General features: G+C 34.7%; 1 pseudogene; it reads left to right on the top strand.

Moving 5' to 3' along the window:
• The first annotated feature begins 9,628 nt into the window (after positions 1 to 9,628).
• Positions 9,629 to 16,082, top strand: LOC107870822 (annotated as a pseudogene).
• The last annotated feature ends 1,654 nt before the right edge of the window (positions 16,083 to 17,736 follow it).

The following is a 17,736-nucleotide window of genomic DNA, read 5'->3' as shown; positions in this document are numbered from 1 at the left end:
TTCTTCATGATGGAATTGTTAAGGACTATTTTGTTTGGAAACATCAAGGGGAAGCAGATCTAATAGGTGAGATTTCTTTCGGTAATGATTTGATCAATGGTGCTCAACTTAAATTGGGATATGATAATCCATATCGACAAATGATTTTGGATGCTGCTGGTCCCAACTTTAACCATGGTTATAGCAATATTGAATCTGGACCATCTCATCTGTATGAACCTTCAATTGAGGAGGAACATGAAACTTTGATGGAGGAGGATCCTAATTTAGAGTACCAAAATTTTATAAATTTTCGCACTCTGCTGATGCAAAATTGTATCCTGGTTCTTCCCTCTCTCAACTTGTAGTAATCTCTCGAATGTTAACTATTAAGATGGAAAAAATATGTCACAGAGGGGTTTTAACCAAATGATGCAATTGTTTAAAGAGTCTTTACCGAAAGATAACCTATTAGTTGATAGTTATTATCAGACTAAGAAGCTGGTGCGTAGCTTAGGTTTACCGGTTGAAAAGATTGATTGTTGTGAATCGGGTTGTATGTTGTATTAGGAAGACCATGAACATCTTACCTCTTGTAAATTTTGTGGCAAAGAGAGGTATAAACATCGAGTTGGCTCTCATAAGAGGAAATTAGTCCCTTACAAAAGGATGTATTATTTTTCTTTGATTCCTAGATTAAAGAGATTATATGCATCTCATACTATAACAGCTGACATGACATGGCATCATGAACATATAAAAGAGGATAGAGTAATGTGTCATCCATCAGACTCTGAAACTTTAAAGAACTTCAATGAAAGTCATTATTTTTTGTCGATGAACCAAGAAATGTTAGGTTGGGGTTATGTACTGATAGTTTCCAACCATTTAGTTAGTCTGGGAGAAAATATTCGTCATGGCCAGTAATTATCACTCCATACAATTTACCTCCATGGATGTCCATGAAAGAGGCTTATATGTTCTTAACTGTCATTGTTCCTGGGCCAAATAATCCCAAACATAAAATTGATATTTATCTGCATCCTCTAATAAAGGAATTGACCTTGTTGTGGAAGATAGCTGTAGAAGCATTTGATATCTCCAAAAAACAAAATTTTCAATTAAGGAAAGCTTTGATGTGGACAATCAGTGACTTTCCAGCATATTCTATGTTATCAGGATGGAATACTGCAGGTAAGTTTGCTTGTCCTTATTGTATGGAGGAAACACAATCCTTTAGATTACAACATGGTCGGAAAACATCATGGTTTGACTATCACAGAATGTTCCTTAACCAATATTATCCATTTAGGAGAGATCATAAAAATTTTTTTAAAGGTCGAACTGTCAAAAGATCACCACCACCCTACAGAATCGGAGAAGAGATATTGAATCAAATTTGTGATTTGAGGATAAGAAAAGTAATAGAGTTAGATGTAGAAGAAGTTAATCAACGAATATTTAGTTCTTGTGGATGGAAAAAGAGAAACATCTTTTGGGATTTACCTTATTGGAGTTCTAACATAATTCGACATAACCTCAATGTCATGCATATTGAGAAAAACTTCTTTGATAATGTATTTAATATGGTCCTCAATATTGATAAGAAAACCAAAGACAATCCATAAGCTCGTCTAGATATGGTCAATTACTGTGATCGACCTCAATTGGAAAAGGATGCTTCTGGAAAATATCCCAAAGCTGCATATACAATAGATAAGGAAGCAAGCACAATCTTGTTTATTTGGGTGAAAGGCTTAAAATTTCCAGATGGGTATGTTTCAAATTTGGGTAGATGCCCAGACACATCTACGAAAAGGTTATTTGGCATGAAGAGTCATAATTGTCATGTGTTCATGCAATGATTGATGCCTATTGCTTTTCGTGAACTACTTCCAAATAATGTATGACAGGAACTTATAGAATTGAGCTTATTCTTTAAAGATCTTACATCGACTACTCTCTGAGTGGATGAAATAGAGAGATTACAGGGAGATATTCCACAAATCTTGTGCAATTTAGAACGTATTTTTCCTCTTGGGTTCTTTGACTCAATGGAATATCTGTCTGTGCACCTTCCATATGAAGCAAAGATTGTTGGACCTGTACAATATCGATGGATATATCCTTTTGAAAGATAATGCAAAAATTCAAGTGTAACTTATGAGAATAATGTTGTTATTTACTTTTCAAATATGATAGTTTATCCATTTTTCTATTTAGGTATCTTGGAAGTCTTAAAAGAATGATTGGGAATAAAGCAAGTGTTGAAGGTTCTATATGTGAAGCTTACTTGATGACAGAGTCAACACTATTGTTTTCTCATTATTTTGAACAATATGTCATGACACACAATCATAATATGGATCGAAATTATGATGGAGGTATTGTGGAAGAAGTTGAAGAAAATTTATCAATATTCACCCATCCCGGACGATTATGGGGAGAATAAGAAGAGGAATCTAACTCTTCAGGAAATCAACGCTGCCCAAACTTACATTTTGCTAAATTATGAAGAGGTTGAGCCATATGTGAGGTAACAAAGTTAGTTGTATCAACTTAATTTTAGAAGCATATTCATAAATCATGACTTGAAATTGAAATCTTTTTTCTTTAAATGAAGTATGTTTGTGCAACGTTTGCAAAAAGATTTTCCAAATGTCTCTCAAGATCAAATAAATGAGAGCCTTGAAGCAAATTTCTCTATATGGTTCAAGCAATATGTAAGGCTTCAAAAATTAAGATCTTTTATACAATTATGCACTTAAATTAACTTATGAAATTGAACTAAATTTTAAAATCTTCTAAATAGGTCCAGCTCAATCATATTGAGAATGAATTCCTATGTAATCTTGCTCGTGGACCATTGATAGGCGCTACATCTCATTTGGTGTGTTTTGTTAATGGATACAAGTTTCATACGGATTTTCATGGTAGCGCAAGATCAACAATGAACAGTGGAGTTTGTATTTCAGATCCAACTTTTGGTGATTTCTACAGGTGGATAAAAGATTATAGAAGTGGAATACCGCGAAACAACTTTAAAGCGAACTATACTATTCAAATGTGAATGGTTTGACCCAACTATGGATGTTGGTGTTAAAAAGCATAATCAGTATAAATTGGTTGATATTAACCATCGTTGCCGATATAAAAAATATGAACCTTTTATTCTGGCAATGCAAATAACTCAAGTGTGTTATGTGTTTTATCCTAGCAAGAAAAAGGACAAGGATGATTGGGTAGCTATATTGAAGATCAAACCTCGAAATGTTGTTGAATTAACCAATGAGGAAATTGAGACGCTGTAGAACTAAATATTCCATTTCAAGTTAAAGAAGTTCAAGTCTACGAGATAGACATAAATGTTGCCACAGATGAAAGAATATACTTACAGGATGCAAATGGTGGCTTAATTGAAATGGATGAAGTTACTGATGATGGTTTATTACAATAACATCATGACAACTAAGAGGATGCTACAGAAGAAGAGTATGAAACTGAGGAAACTGAGGAAGATGAAAAAGAAGATTTGGAAGAAGACACAGATAGGGATTAGTGCTTGATAAAAAATATGCTATTGTATCTTATTTTTATTTTGTGAGCAGCCATTTTGTCGAACTAGTATCATTTTCTTTGTCTCGTTGTTTAAACAAAACTTGTTGGTTCAACTGATTTTATGGTCTACTTCTCAATTTTTGACTCTTTCATTTCTCATTCAATTTTTTAGGCTACAACTGTGCTTTTACATTTTCTAATACCTTATCTATATATTGTTGTTTGATTCTCTTGGTATTATTAAGTTTGCATATTATTTCCACTTTAACTAATACAGTTTTTTTATAGATATGGCTAGAGGTCGAGGTCGCGAAAGCACAGGGTGTGGAGGTAAGTCTGCAGTTAAGAGTAATAATAATGTTACTGCAAACGTACCTACTATTCCCACTCCTGCTATTGTTACTTCTCAAGCAGATGTCATAGGTGGTCAAAATAATATAAATCAAGTTTAACCACTGATTCCTCAAATTCGATCAGCGATTAAAACTTCTAGTGATGGTAGCAACCATACAACTCCTGAATCATCTCCGACTGCTCTAAAGCAGATCAACAGAACAAGAGAAGGTACATCTACTCTAAGGAACCAAATAGGTGAGCTTCTTAACTAATTGACTTCATCCTTGAAAATGGCTGAACATAATCAACTTCTGGTCTGCTTTCAATCTACACACATATATATGTTTTATTTTTTTATGATTGATGATCTATTGTTGGTTCTTCATTTGAGAGTTCTTGTGGACAGAATTACAATGGGAGTATTTTGTAGCATTTTGGTGGTTCTGTTGGTAGTTCATGATCTGTTGGTGGTTCTTGTTGTGAGTATTTTGGTGATTCTGTTAGTGGTTTTTGTTCTGTTGTTGGTTCTTCATTTGGGAGGAGTTCTTATGAAAAGAATTACAATGGGAGTATTTTATTGTATTTTGGTGGTTCTGTTGGTGATTCTTGATCTGTTAGTGGTTCTTGTTGTGAGTATTTTTGTAGTTCTTATTATGTTGGTGATTCTTGATCTATTCTTGGTTCTTGTTGTAAGTATTCCAATATCATATAGGATTCCAGAATGACAGTAAGGTATGTTGCTGTGAGGTATTTTGTTAGATAGGATTTCAAAATTAGAATATTATATGATGTTGTGACTTTTTGTGCAAAATTTGCATCTTCTTTCCACTTTAACAAGTATAATTTTTTTAATAGATATGACTCGAGGAAGAGGTACAGGTCGAGGAAGCATAGGGCGTGCGGGCAAATCAGCAGCTAGGACTAATATGCCTGTTCGTACTGTAAACATGCCTACTATTCCCACTCCTACAGTTGCGCCATAAACAGCTGGTGACGTAGGTGCTCCAACTTCTAATCATGGTAGTACGTCTCCTACTACTCCAAATCATACCAACCCAACAACTATAGGTACGTCTTCACAAACCAACTAAGTAGGTGAGGACATATCTCGTAGCAACACAAATGGAGAAAGTAATTCCAGTTGGAGCCATGTGCAGACCCTTGTTACTATAACTTCTGCAGGGTTAGTCCATTTCTTGTCTATTATTATTATATATTATTTTTTATTTATAGTAACCTCTAAATAATGTCTTCACATTGATACAGATTGCAACCTTCTAAAGAATGCTCCAATAGGATACACGAGTCTTTCAAAAGTGAACTTGATCACAACTGAGTCAATTGGAAAGGTGTATCATGTGACATAAAAGATGACTATTTTGGGGAATTCAAGGTATACATCTTCATCATAATTGATTTTGTAAAGTGTACTCATTTTTATAAATACGATATTAATGTGTTATCTTGGAAATTTATTTCAGAAACACTTCTATTGGGATTCTTCCATTACTGATGCTGCAGTAAGGAAACACTGGCAGAGTAAGGCAACAACTGTGTATAGAAATTTCATTGCTAAAATCAAAGAGAAAGGGATTAGGTAAGATTTTATACATGAAGATGTCTAGGAAAGCTGGTAGCGACTTTGGGCAGATCCAAAGTGTGTTGAAAAGTCCAAAATAAATACACAGAATCATCGTGGAGGCAAAGAAGTCGCTGTTGGAACTCACACAGGAGGATCTATCTCAATTGGAGAGTACCAAAAGAGACTTGTAAGTATATATTTCAAGTATTAAACTGTAATTTGTTGTAAGAAAGTCTAAACTTAGTTCAACGTTATGCTATTGTTGCGGTTCTGTGTACTGTTTATCTCAAATATTGATCACTTCTCACTGTTTTTGTCTCCTGTATTGTATTTGGTATGTTGTGTTCTGCTGTTTTCTTATAACCTGAAAAACTACAATTTAAACTGTGCTTATATGTCGTAGAGTGGTATATTACTAAAGATTCATATATTTACATGTTCTTCGAGATATATTGGGTAGAATCAAGACCTTATGATTCTGGAAATTACTTATCTGTTTTATGTGATTGGTTTTCATCTTATATAACCTTCACACTGAAATCTGACTGGAAATTTCCAAATGTTCATTATTAGCATATGTTCTCAGTAATTTTGATGCAATGCAATTCAGTAATCTCTTTCCAGTCATTGCTTAGTAAGAACAATGTAAATTAGATAACATAGTTCTGACCACGCGAATAATAATATTTACCTAATGACCAACTACGTTCCACTTGAATTATGTCTTTACAAATATTTTTGGCTTACATGAAATGTTCCAGCAGTTTTGTTCTAGTACAATGCTCAACACTTCTTTTTTACATGCTGCTGAAATGGGTCGAGATCCGGCAACAAGTGAGTTACATTTGCATGTTCACACATATGGTCATGATGGAAAATCTTTTGTTGATGAACGTTCCTGAATCATCCATGTAAGATTAAATCTTAATGTAGTAGTTTACTTAATTCTCATTTTTGAGTTTAAAGTACTTTTTGGTATCTAATCATTTGTAAGTACAATCCGTTATAATTACAAGAAAGATTTGAAGAAATATTACGAGAAAAAATATTATCAGAATCTGTTATTGATCAAATTGAAGCATATTACCAAGCTGCCGGAGGATAAAAGAAGAGAAGAGTATTTGGTCTTGGATCTAAAGCCAAAGGCTACTACGACCAAACTCTGTGTATTTCTTGTGGAAAGACTTCATCTTCAGCTTCATATGAATCGGTACCAGCTGCAGATTCGGATTTGGATGAGTTTGTGAAGCAATTGATTCCCGCACTTAAAAATTAATTTTTTCCTATTGTCATTGAAGAGGTACATAAGTTGGTTTCTTCACGATCGGTTGTCACACCTCCGGCTACTCCTTTGGACGATCTTGATTTCTTAAATGATGATTGCAATGATCTTGATTATTTGTTATACTTTTGATGATCAGTGCATTGGTTTTTTATGGTCATTTTGTTGGTTTTTTATGGTCTATTTTGTTGAAGCGTTTAAAATTGTGCAATAAAAAATTACACTTGATGGATGTAGGTATTGAGGATATTTTGGATATACTTATGCGTTTAGATGTTGCTATGTTTGGTAATGAGGATGTTTAGACTTTTTCTATCTATATATATGGGTTCTTTTATATGCATGTTGGATATTATAAGAAGATTTTGCTATCTATATATATGTGGCTTTTTTTTTATATGAATATTGGGTATTATAAGAATTTTATAATATTTTATTAATATTTAAAATACAAATAAAAAGATATTGAAAGAGAAGTAATGGCGACATATTTAGCGACAAAATTACTCATTGCCAAACTAAAACATTTGCAACGGATTGAAGAAAATATTTTTTGTCACAAAAATTGAGAATTTTTAGCGACAGACTAGCAATGAAATATTTGGTCAGGAAATAATCAAAATGACGAAATACAACATGAAATTAGTGACGACACTTATAAATATAACAACAAATATATTCGTTGCTAAAATATAGCAACGGATATAGGACGTCTCTATTCCATTGCAAATCTAGGAGCGAATTTTATTTTTCCATTGCTAAATGGTTAGCAACGCGCAATATAGCAACGAATAATATTTTGTCATTGATCCATCTCTAAATGAATTTAGCGACGGATTTCTATTGATTAGCAACGTTATCGGTCTCTTGCTAAACGCGGTTTTTTTTTGTAGTGAAATTTCTACTCTTAATAATATCATTAACTTCATGACTTTTAAATTTTCATATTCATAACCTCCAATTATTTAATTATGAAATTTAAGATAACTTATGATGTTCCTCCATTTCCATCTATATAAAGTCATAATATTTTGTTTCATGAGACCCACACTCAAGAATATCCTTTTCGTTTTATATCTGAAATAGTGTTCTTTATATTATTATTTATAGTATTAAATTCAAGCTTATTAAGAAAACATTTGAAGTTTGATTGTTCATCAAAGAGGCTATCGGACAAGAGCTTAGAAAATTGTACATTAATTTTGTATTTCTTTTTCGTGTATTTTCCTATGGTTAACGTAAAAAAAATTAGGTGTGTGTGTGTGTTAGTGTTCATGAGTATGTTCTCTATATGTAACTTCTATAATATGAACTTTCATGATTTTTTTATTATTGTAAATTTTATATACTTTTGAAAGGCTGATCGTTTGTCAAAAAGGCTATCGAACAATAGCTTAAAAAATTATACACTAATTTTGTATTTCTTTTTTCGTTCATTTTCTTATAGTTAACGTAAAAGCAATAGGTATGTGCGCGTGTGAGTGTTAATGGCTATGTTCTCTATATGTAACTTCTATAATATGAACTTTCATGATTTTTTTATTATTGTGAATTTTATAGGCTTTTGAAGGTTGATCGTTTGCCAAAGAGGATATCGAATAAGAGTTTAAAAAATTGTATACTAATTTTATATTTCTTTTTTCATCTATTTTCTCATACTTAACGTGAAAAAAAAAAAATAGGTGTTTATGTGTGAGTGTTCATGTGTATGTTCTTTATATGTAACTTCTATAATATGAACTTTCATGATTTTTTAATGATGTGAATTGCAATATGCACATTAAGGTAGTTGTAATATGGAGTTAATCAGTATATAGTGTTGACGACTTAAAGAGATTTATGCTATTGAAATTGTTTTGTAAATATAATGAGAAAGAAATTATCTTATCATCTTAGTGCATTTATAAGCACACATAAGTACATTATTTCAAATTAAAATCTCAACTTCATTTAATATGCAATAGAAGTGAAATAAAATTGCTATTAGAGAATATATTTTAATTTATTGATAAAAAATATATTATCCATCATTTAATAAATGTTAAATTGTTAATTATTTTTTATGGACTAAAACATTCTTCATAATATAATTATAAAAAGTTATAATATTACTATTAGATAATAAATTTAAAGTCAATATAAAATTGATCAAATAAAATAATTAATTTTTTAACACCGCGTAAAGCGCGGTTAATTTTTCTAGTTTAAGAATAAATAAAAGACATTTTAAATTGCAGTTTAAAACATATTGTAAATATGAGTGTGATTATAAATTATTTCATTAAGAATAAATTGAGAAATTAAGTTAAATTATTATTAGATATTGAAATGATATTATAACTTTTTCTTTTTTGGATCGACTAAAAGGAAAGAGCGTGATATGAATTAGGACAACCATATCAGTTGGGCAATTTGGCCCTTTTCCATGTAAATAATCCCATTTTGATGAACGATTAAGTGTAGTTAGCTTTTTAAAGGTTAAATTCTTATCTAAAGCCTATACCACCCCCTTCCCCCACTCCCTCTTACATGTTCCACAAAGTGTTATCTAATTAAATCCATCAATAACAATCATTACAGTGCTAAACAGTCAGCATTTTGGAATACCTTTTTATTTTAAATTCTTGAAAAAGGGAAACTTAAAAATGTTAGGTGTGGAGCCTGATTAATATGTGACGTATTGTTAATTGTAGATACTTCAAGTCATTGATATAAATAGCCTGTCCGCTGCGAAATTACTTCTCTCTCCTCAAGAACTCTCTCTAGTTTTCTCATTCTCTCCATAGATTTAATGTGTGCACGCAAATCGATCCTTACAAAAAATTCTTCTCCATGTATAGTGTGTAGTCTACCTTCCATTTAGACAATGCATGATTGAAGGAATTTTCTTTTTTCTTTTTCTTTTTCTTTTGCCACCATCTTTTGAATTTTTCTATACTGGGAATTGGGTTAGTTCACAATTTTCATGCTTTTCCTTTTCGTCTTTTCTTATATATATATTTATATTCTTTGCATTACTTTGCTGAACAAAAGTGGCATGCATGTTATATGGTCTAACTTTTTAACTGCTATGACTCTATGACCTGAAGCTTTAAGTGAATGAGTGCAATTCTTGTGTGAGGCAGCAACATATGAAGAATAGACTTGGTTGAAATTCTTAACCAAAACAAAGTCTACTTCCAATTTTTTTTTCTCATTTTGCCTTGTGGGTAGTCCTTTTCTTTGGAACTGTAGAATCAGTTAAAGCTAGAACAATGAATGCTGTTTTGTATTATTTGTACTTATTTAGTTTCTTGGCTTATTATGCTCATGCTATGCTTACTCCAGCTGGTGTCAATTATGAAGGTTAGTTCTGGTGAAATATTGAAGCCTTTTGTTTTTATTCTTTTCCTTCTGTACGTGGAGACGATTTTGTGCTCCAGATATCGCCTTATTTGTTGTTGTTAGTGTTCTTCTGTATGTTGTATAGTGTTTACTGTTTCATTTTATTTCATTTTTATTACTGCTTTTGTTTTTGTATTCCCTTTTTCAAACTGCTTTGAAATGTTTTTTTTTACGGCGAGGGGCTTTTGGAAACAACCTCTCTATCTATGCGAGGTAGGGGTACGGTGTGCATACACTCTCTCTCCGGAATTCACTTGTGGGATCGCTAGGTATTGTTGTTGGGGCTTTTGTAATAAAAAACTCAAGAATATTTTTTTTTTCTTTGGCAGTGCTAGCTTTAATGGAGATAAGGAAGGATTTAGAGGATTCTCATAATGTTTTAAATTGGGATGAAAGTGCTGTTGATCCTTCTTGTTGGAATATGGTTACTAGTTCAAGTGATAAATTTGTCATTGGCCTGTAAGCAAAACAATCTTCTGAGCCTGTCTTTACACTCCTAACAAGCTATGTTGCTCGACTCTTTGAATACATTGACAGGTGTGCGTCGGACTCTTCAAAAGTAGTGCATTTTCGAAGGATCCAACACAAATACGACAACACTTTTGGAGAGTCCAAGCACATACCTAACAAGACTTCTGAAAATAGTTGAACTGATGATTATGCAGGGCAAGTCCTAGCCAAAGTTTGTCTGGAAAATTATCACCATATATCCACAACTTGACACACCTTGAGCTTGTGTGAGTACTTATATAACAACAGGAAATAGAATGAATTTTTATTAGTCTTACAAGTTAATATGAGTGTCCTGTTTTTATTTCTACAGACTTCTACAGAGCAATAATATGTCAGGATCAATTCCTTTTGAGCTTGGAATGCTTCCAGGACTTAAGACAATTGATCTTTCTGATAACAAGTTAACCAGCGAAATTCCGCCATTTTAGCTCAGCTGAAAAACCTCCAATACTTGTAAGCAAAGAGAACTATGAGATCTAGTAGAAACAAGTTTTTGGATTTAAGGCTAATGATTGTCTTTTTAAATTTTGATGATCATAGGAAATTAAACAACAACAGTCTATCTGGAGCTGTTCATGTGGATTTGGCCAATACGACTCTACTGGCCAATATGTATTTGCTTAAATCTTTTTTCTTTGAGTTATTCATATTTTCGAACAGTCAGACCTCTCTAACAATCATCGTAACATCCAAGTTTTCTTTGAAACCAATTGTCATGTTATGTTATATTATATGTTCACTGTAACAACATTTCGCTATAAAAATATATCCGACCAAATGACATAGTTATACGGAGGTTTAACTGTATTTCACTTGGACATATCTATATGGGGTTGTGTTTTGCATGTTCAGGGACTTGTCTTTCAACAATCTCAGTGGTCCTATACCAGGCCTTCTTGCCAAATCATTCAAGTAAGGCTCTTGAAAATTCTCTGCATTCAACTTTCCCATTGCCTTAATATCTGTAAATGAAACCAGATTTTCTAATGAAAGGTGGTTGACTGGATTGTTTAATGAAATCTTCAGGACGGCAAAGATGCCCGAGGCTTGGAGGTGGAGTACCATGATCCCTCTCTATAAGAATAAGGGGGACATTCAGAGTTGCAATAACTATAGGGGGATTAAGTTATTGAGTTACTCTATGAAGATCTGGGAGAGAGTGGTCGAGGTGAGGCTGAGACGGATAGTGTCTATTTCGGAAAACCAGTTCGGATTTATGCCCGGCCGCTCGACGACGGAGGCAATCCACCTGGTACGGAGGTTGGTGGAACAGTATAGGGAAAGGAAGAAGGATCTGCACATGGTATTTATCGACCTGGAGAAGGCTTACGACAAAGTCCCCAGGGAGGTGCTTTGGAGATGCTTGGAGGTGAGTGGAGTACCGCTGGCATATATCAGAGCAATTAAGGATATGTATGATGGAGCGAAAACCCAGGTGAGGACGGCGGGAGGAGACTCAGAGCATTTCACTGTCCTGACAGGATTGCATCAGGGATCTACTCTTAGTCCTTTTTTGTTTGCGTTGGTGATGGATGTGTTGACGCGGCGTATTCAAGGGGAGGTGCCGTGGTGTATGCTTTTTTGCAGACGATGTAGTTCTGATAGATGAGACTCGAGGGGGTGTGAATGAAAAAATAGAGGTGTGGAGGCAAACTCTTGAGTCTAAAGGGTTCAGGGTGAGCAGAAGCAAGACAGAGTATGTGGAATGCAAGTTTAATGACGTGAGGCGGGAGAATGAGGTAGTAGTGAAGCTGGAAGCACAGGAGGTATGTAAGAGGGATAATTTCAAGTATCTTGGGTCCGTGATCCAGAGTAACGGTGAGATTGACAAGGATGTCTCGCACCGTATTGGGGCGGGATGGATGAAGTGGAAGCTCGCGTCGGGGGTGCTGTGTGATAAGAAGGTGCCACCCAAGCTTAAAGGCAAATTCTACAGGGTGGTAGTCCGTCCGGCCTTGTTGTATGGAGCGGAGTGTTGGCTAGTTAAGAACTCCCACATCCAAAAAATGAAGGTGGCAGAAATGCGAATGTTGCGCTGGATGTGTGGGCTGACTAGAGGGGATAGAGTTTGGAATGAGACTATCCGGGAGAAGGTTGGTGTGACCTCAGTGGAGTGCAAGATGCGGGCAGCACGATTGAGATGGTTCGGACACGTGAAGAGGAAGGGCATGGATGCCCGGGTCCGTAGGTGTGAGAGGCTAGCGTTGGATGGTTTTAGGCGGGGTAGGGGTAGGCCGAAGAAGTACTGGGGTGAGGTGATTAGGCGGGACATGGAACAGTTACAGCTCACCGAGGACATGACCCTAGATAGGAAGGTCTGGAGGATGCGAATTACGGCAGAGGACTAGGGCCAGTTTGGGTCGCTAGTGCAGGGAATTACTTGGTGGGGGTTTTATTCCTGTTATGATTCCGTGTTCCGTGTTCCATGTTTTATTACGAATCTGTGTGCTTTCCTCTGCTTTCCTCTGTTTTATATTACTTATGGGTGCCGTATTTATGTTATATAATCTGCTTCTGTGCTTTACTATGTGTTTGTGTGGTATCTCGTGCCTTAAGCCGGGGGTCTATTGGAAACAACCTTTCTACTTCTTCAGAGGTAGAGGTATGGACTGCGTACATCTTACCCCCCAGACCCCACTAGGTGGGAATACACTGGGTTTGTTGTTGTTGTTGTTGTTGAGATCTCTTTTATCTCATTGACACAGCATTCTGGGAAATCCAATTATATGTGCAACTGGAAAAGAGCCAGAATGCAATGGAACAGCACCTATGCCCCTCTCCTTCTCTTTAAACAATCCGCACAGTAAGAAATAACCTTATTTTAACAGCCAAATGGTAGATAAGAGCATATTTTTTCGGAAACAGCTTCTCTGCCTTCACAAAGATAGGGGTAAGGCTGCATGTACACCACCCTCGCCAGACTCCACTTGTGGCATTACACTGGGTAAGTTGTTGTCGTTCTGTATAATGATTATGGTTTTTTACTAATCATACAGATTTATGAAGTAAATTTGCTTACTGGTTTTCTCTGCTGATTGATTAAATATATATAAATCATTCCCAGCTAAAAATATTCTGTGTTATCTCAGATGTTCAGCCTTCTGGAAAACCAAAAACTCACAAGGTTGCCTTAGCCTTTGGAACAAGTCTAGCTTGCATCTGCCTACTAATTGTTGGGTTTGGGTTCTTTCTTTGGTGGAGACAAAAGCACAATAAGCTGATTTTCTTTGACAGCAATGGTGAGTATAGTTTGATTGGAACAATTTGTAGTTCTATCTCATCAATCTCTTATAAACGTAGTTGTTCCTAAATTGCAGAACATCATGAAGAAGTGTGCTTAGGAAACTTGAGGAGGTTCAAATTTAAGGAATTTCAGTCTGCCATAAACAGCTTCAGCAGCAAGAATATACTAGGGAAAGGCGGTTTTGGTCATGTTTATAAAGGTCATCTCAGTGATGGAATTATTGTAGCTGTGAAAAGGCTCAAAGATGGAAATGCAGTTGGAGGCGATCAGCAATTTCAGACTGAAGTCGTGATGATCAGCCTGGCAGTGCATCGCAATCTTCTCCGGTTGAACGGATTTCGAATGACACCAACTGAAAGGTTGCTGGTGTACCCTTACATGTCTAATGGAAGCGTAGCTTCGCGTCTCAAGGGTAAACATATCCAAATACTGCTGATCTTTAAATTATCTTTCGTCCTGTTAAAGATTATGCATAGTATATACTTCTGTATTGTAAAAGGTAAAAGCTTCCAAGTGAGTGAATTTGTGTAAAAACTATAGCACAGGGACAACAATGATGACAACTACTTGTCTCTCTTTCCCTATTATTACGTTTTTCTTCTTATATGCTCATCTAATAGGTGACATTTCTTGCAGCCAAACCAACCTTGGGCTGGGCCGCTGGGGTACAAGAAAAGAAGTAGCTTTGGGAGCTGCAAGGGGTTTATTGTATCTGCATGAGCAATGTGATCCAAAGATCATTCACAGGGATGTGAAAGCTGCAAATATGAGTTTAAGTTCCGTGCACCGTCAGTGCACAAAATATTCTACCCTATCACTTAATTAGACCTGCTATTGCAGGTTATCCAATTATTTACATAAAAATTAAAAAAGAAAAAATTAAGTAACCTGCAATAACAAGCCAAGTTTAACTGATAGAATATTTTGTACACTGACAATGCACAAAACTTAAATTCTACAAGTATATTGCTTGATGATTACTGTGAAGCTGTTGTTGGGGATTTTGGATTGGCAAAGCTATTGGATCATCAAGATTCACATGTCACAACCGCGGTTAGGGGAACTGTAGGACATATAGCTCCGGAGTACCTTTCCACAGGACAGTCCTCCGATAAAACGGACGTTTTTGGTTTTGGTATTCTCTTGCTAGAGCTGATCACTGGACAGAGAGCTCTGGAATTTGGTAAACCACCAAACCAGAAAGGCGCCATGCTTGATTGGATAAGTACAACAAATCACCTAGACATGATTCCACGACACAAACTTAGATTCCTCATACCAAAAATCTTAGTATCGCGTGCGCTGTAGCAAAAGACACACATCACCCTCCTGACCTAGTGGAATAGTCAAAACAGTATAGTGTTAGTTGTAGCCCAAGTCACAAATCACCTTGGACCTAGTGGAATCGTCAGAACGCAGAAACGACTTCGTTAACCCCGAAAGTTGACTTTGGTCAAACTTCGTAAGTCCAAACTCTCCAAACTGAACCAAAACATATTCAATCATCTCGAGAATCGTGTCACTCATCCCGCAAGTCACAAACAGCAAACTAACGCTATGGCACTATCCAGAAGGCATATATCTTGGATCCGTCTTATAGATTTGTTCCTTTTTGCAGGTAAGAAGGATTCAGCAGGAGAAAAAGCTAGACATGTTGGTGGGCAAGGACATGAAAAACGAGTACGACAGAATAGAGCTAGAGGAAATGATACAAATAGAATTATTGTGCACTCAGTATCACCCAAGTTATAGACCAAAAATGTCAGTAGTAGTAAGGATGCTTGAAGGGGATGGGCTAGCAGAGAAGTGGGAAGCTTTTCAAAGAGCCAACCAACAAAATGCAGCAGAGCCAATGAACCTTCCTCTTCAGAAAGATACTCTGATCTCACTGATGATTCTTCATTGCTTGTACAAGCAATGGAACTATCTGGTCCAAGATGATAAATTAAATCAAGGAAGATGTCAAAACAAGAACCCTGTGTGATAGATTGAGCTTTGTTTATAGGATCATACAGAAGCTGCAAATAGAATATTAGTACTATACAATATACATTTCTGGGTGTAAAGGATAATTTGTAAAACTGTGTAAGGCTGAGTTATTTTTCCTTTTTTGGCTTCTTGTTCGAGTGAAAATGTTTATGGGATATTATTTATTTGTATACATATTTATAGAAATAGAACATAGTTCCCTTGTTAATTGATCAGTTTAGGGACAAAAATGATATGCACAATCTAGTTGAAAACTCACTCTTAAAACCAAATTACCAATTAACTAGTTTACATTGAAATTAACTACTCATAAGCTCGAGGTTTTTTGGTTCCCTTTTTAAAAAAGAATATGTATGATGTGCGTTAATCTTATTTACATAAGTTTTATCACAAAAATTGGTTAATTAACCACTTATTTTGCACATAATTTCGAATATTAAAATAGAAGATATAAAGTTTATAACAAAAATACCTGATCAAAGAAAGGAAATAAAAGAAACCTATCTTAGCCACATACTGCTCCAAAAACTGATTTCAAGGTGACTAATATACAGCTCCACTGTGAATAATTTCTTTTCGTAGAGTCTGCCTAAGCTAAAACCTACACGGTGGCTAAGCTATGATTAATTTCAATTTTCACTCAGGAATTTTCGTTACACGTAAACAATAAAGTATCTTCCATCCCTGCTGTTCAAACCATCAACAAGCGGCTGAGTAGTGGATCAAGCAAGATATATAACGAGCAAAAGTTAAAATAGAAAATCCCGACCTTGGAACAGACGCAACATTACAAGCTATTCATCAAAATGATACTTCCTTTCTTTAAAAACAGAATCACATACTTTGACTTGACACAAAATTTAAAAAAATAAAGAAATTTTTGAATCGTATAATATTAAATTAAAGTTGTGTCAAATGTATCAAAATACCCTTTAATTTTGTGATCCTAAACATGACATGTAAAAAGTTGAAATTAAAATATTACCAAAAAAGGAAATGAGTTATTTTTTTTGAAACGGATTAAAAAAAAAAGTAAATCATTTTTTTTTAAATGGAGGGAATATATTATTAACTTTTGTACACGATGTAACTCTCTGATTGCATGTTAGAAGGATCACGTTGGACCTATGCAAATCTTGGTAATTTTGTTCGGAGTTCGAAATTTAAAGGGAAACTTTTTTCGTGTAAAATTTTGAAAGGGCAAATAAAAATTAAAAAATTTCAAATGGGACAAAACAGATGAAGGCTCACACCTTGTCCTTTTACCATTAACACGTTAGCTAATGGTGAAATGTAAGGTGAGAAAATCGAACAAAAGAATTCTTTTAAGTCTTCTTTTGAGTATTGATGATATTGACCAAAGGGAAGGGGTCAAAATCCATTTTTTAAAAGTAATTAAGATAAATGGGACTAAATTAATATTTTTAAAACTTCTAATATTTTTTAAAAATACAAATCAAGCCACAACTCTTATTTAATAATTGTGTAATAAAAATAAAGGGACCAATCATTTCTCTTATTTCTCACACATCTCACATCAGTTTTCAAAAAAAAATAAAAAAAATTGAAACTTTTCCTGTCCTCTCCCAACCCGTCTCCAATAGATTGCTCAAACATTCACAACAGATTAATTTTTCTATCATTTTTTACCACATCAGTATTTGAGGGAACCCACATTCGACTTCCTTCTTCTTTGTCACCCATCACTTTCCCTCTCTTTGCAGGTAATTCTATATTAGTTTTTTTAAAAAAATTAAATTTTTTAGTAAATGAAGAAAAAAATTTTTAGTAGTATTATCTTCGAGTATGGGTTAACAATTTTGAGTTTTTGATACTTAAAAAGGTAAGAAGAACCCGGGACAATCCTTA

Source organism: Capsicum annuum, chromosome 5 (genome assembly GCF_002878395.1).
Source record: "Capsicum annuum cultivar UCD-10X-F1 chromosome 5, UCD10Xv1.1, whole genome shotgun sequence".
NCBI classification, from domain to species: Eukaryota; Viridiplantae; Streptophyta; class Magnoliopsida; order Solanales; family Solanaceae; genus Capsicum; species Capsicum annuum.
This window is presented reverse-complemented; position numbering and strand designations above follow the sequence as displayed.